Below are 3,749 nucleotides of genomic sequence, written 5' to 3' on the forward strand. Positions count from 1 at the left end.
ATTAGGGGCTCCCATGGTTTTAGAAAACAATGGGTGCAAGTGTACGGCCTAGATCAAAGCTCGGGTTTCAAGAAACGATCTTAACGATTCTAGGAAATCTATAAATACCCCCACCCACTTCACTCTCAAACTCACACCTTTGAATCTGAATTGGTTCTCTAAGTTGATGTGTTTATATCTTCATACATGAGAATATTCGGATCAAAACTTCCGTTCTTGGACCCGTTGTAAGTATTCTTTCGTTCTTTTATGCGTTTTAGCATGAAAGTCAAACTTTGTTTGAATTTCCGCATTGACCAGTTTATGGTAAACATGAAGTTCGTTTGAACTTCATAACGTGAACGTAATCACGATGGTTTTAGTCTCTTATGACTATACCTACTGATTACCACGTTATCTAGGCAGAGTGGCGAGTCGTAGTTTCGGCCAAAATGCGTATTCTTGCGTATTTTGTAACCAAATTACTTTTAGGTATCAAGACCCTTTGTTTTGATACCAAACCTGTTTTCAAACTTCGTTAAACATGCTTTAACATGTTTAGCTCGTCACTTTTAGATTTGTGCTTAAATAGGGTCGTAAAGGTAAGCGGTCTAAACAACCGCTTATACTTTCGAACCCGACCCGTTTGGTCAATCATTAGGATCCGACCAAACACATTAGGTGACCATAGTTATATAGGGAATAACCTTCCGAGGTTATACCTTATGGTCACTACGTTTAGTTAGTTGTATGATAGGCAGTTTATATGCCTTAGGAAAATTACTAAAATGCCCTTTTTACGCTAAAATTCATTTTAAGCATATGTAACATAATTTTTGACATCTAAACTGATTAGGCAACAAATTAGACATGTTAAGGCATATTTTACTTGTCATAGGACTAGTTAGGCGGTCTGAACGCGTTTTACGCAAACGACGTGTTAAAGTAACGTAAGCTACCTAAACGAGTCGTAATGGGTCGTAAGCACTTAGGATAGGTTCCGTTTTAGAATGTGAACTTTGTTAAACCATATTACATGAGTTCTTACACTCATTTGGTTTACGAAACCACATTTTATCCGATCCTCCAATTTAGGTTCGTTTATTAACGTAGTTACCTATATTAGGTGCCGTTTGATTTCGTAATCTTTCTAGCATTGCTTGGTGGTTATCTAAAGACTATTGAGCAATCTCAAGTGAGTACACAGTCCCCTCTTTTACTGTTTTTCAAACATTTTGGGGTGAAACACATGTGCCTACTTGTTACTTTCGTGCTTTCCATGTTTTCATATCATATGCTTGCTATGTTCATTAGTACACTTATAGTACATGATTTCATTGTGTTTTTGCTATGTATGTCCATTTGTTGCATACTTAGTACATCGTTTTACATTACATTTTTATGCTATGTATGTCCATTTAGCGCATACTTAGTACATCGTTTTACATTGCATTTTATGCTATGTATGTCCATTTAGTGCATACTTAGTACATTTGTTTCACATCACATGCTATGTATGTCCATTTGTTGCATACTAGTACATTTTTTTTACATCACATGCTTACATTTTGGTATGACATTTGGTTTGTTTAAATGGGACAAAAAAATACATTCATTAACATTAGCTACGCCGTTCGTTAGTAGGTAGTGGTACCATAGGAATTGACAACTCCCGTTCCTGACATCCTAGGTATGTTTGGATGGAAGGAATGACCGAATTCGATACACATAACTCAGATAAACCTTTAATTTGTTGAAGGGTTTTTCGCCATAGTCTCAAGGCTTGAATGTATGCATTTTCACAATACCGCATAGATGTTTGTATCAGTATAGCATGCATTTCCACAAAACATAACTTTGATTTAAACTACGTTTTACTTCAATACCTTGTTTTGTGCATTTTCCCTATGGTCTAGTTGATATATTTCACATGCCATACATGATATTTTGGATACACACTACATGATTTACATTTGACACATGAACATTTTGATATTGGTTTACACATTATATGATTTACATTTTGATAATAGACAATTATTCACACATAAACATTTGACAATTGGTTAATTTACATTGGTGGTTTGTTTGGGTAAGTGATTTAAGTAACGAGGCGTGTGTAATATGATACAAGCATGGTGGATACGCCGTTGGTACTTTCTATATATAAGTGCTTGTATGATATTACATATCGTAGCGTTATTTAAATTATTTCAATTTAGACACATAACATTTTACATCAGTAACATATTCTTCACAAGACATTGTTTTACAAACAGTTTATTTTATACAACTCATTTTACTTGGTTATTTTATTAACCATACACCTTTCTTTTATATAATCTGATTTCATATCAAATTTTCATATGATTTATAAAAGAAAACACTTAACAAAGGTTCATGACTAATTTTTATTAAACTTTTCTTTAAACCTAAGTCATGAATCCTATTTTCATAAAACCTATGTATCTCACAGGCATTTTTATGCTGGCGTACCTATTTTCACATGTGTTTTCAGGAGCTGTTGTATAGGATGATCGTGACACACTAGGGCGGACCTGTGTCTTAGTGACTTAAAAATGAAGCTAGAACTAGTTTAATTTTGTTATGTACTCTTGTTTCTCTTTGTATAAGACAATTGCAATCCCTCTTTGTTAATAAATAAAACATAACTTTAATTACCATGGTTGTGAAACAATAATTATGTTACAACACTCCCCGACGTTTCCGCCATGTTTTTGTTGTTTTACGTGGTCGGGGTGTGACAAAACCCAAGTTTCCATTACAAACGTGTTTTTAGGGATAAACCCTAATTTATTTGAAATAAAACTTATTCTTTATTTAGGTAACTTTTATAGCCACTTTTCCAAGCCTTCAGTGCTCTCCAGCTGGCTTCTATTTGGCTTTCACATTTTGTTACCTGAACCGCGTTAAAAAACATTTTATCAGCAAGAAATACCGGCGAGTGAATCCCAATTTAATCAAAACAGGTTTTATCATTTTACAGCATTGAGGGCAATCCAGCAATTACATTTGTTTATATCTACTTTAATTACCACCCACGGTACTGTCAATCCTCACTGGTGGTAGTGTTACTACTCACAGTGTAATAACAAATTTTGTATACAAAACCCCAACATACCGACGATAATTGTAGAATACAAATACTCAATCACTGTTAAATATGAATTAAAACAATTTGAGGTTTTGTAAAACACTTTGTGAAAAGAGGAATCACTCAACTTGCTATTTTAGGTATTTCCCTTGTGACTTCCTGGTTATAATCTAATAAATTAAACAATGCACACGCGTTAGTATAATAACCCAAATTTACATTAGTTATACTCTCCCCGAGACAGAACTCCAACGACTGAGTAAGGCAGAGCCTCGACATGCATTATGGAGCACTAGATCGATCGGGCAGCGTATCTAATACGTAACCGGGGGTTATAATACTTACTACGAGGCAGAGCTTCGCTAATTAGGGGGTATTATACCCGATATAGTAATTGCTATTCAGAGATTTTGAGAGAGAGAGATTGAAAGTTTTGAACGAATTGGATTGAATGCCGATCTCCTCTATTTATAGTGTCTGATTGACGGGTGGTCCATTGGACAACCCTTTATGATGTTAAAAGACAAGTTTATCCCTCATTTAGTTGTGTAATTATCTGGAATTAGATAACTACGGTTGCTTATGTTTCAGGTGCGGTCCGGGAGCTTAAAGAGGATAAAATGCAGCTTTAGAGGGTTCGGAGTTGAACGGGTCG

Source organism: Helianthus annuus, chromosome 13 (genome assembly GCF_002127325.2).
Source record: "Helianthus annuus cultivar XRQ/B chromosome 13, HanXRQr2.0-SUNRISE, whole genome shotgun sequence".
Taxonomy (NCBI): domain Eukaryota; kingdom Viridiplantae; phylum Streptophyta; class Magnoliopsida; order Asterales; family Asteraceae; genus Helianthus; species Helianthus annuus.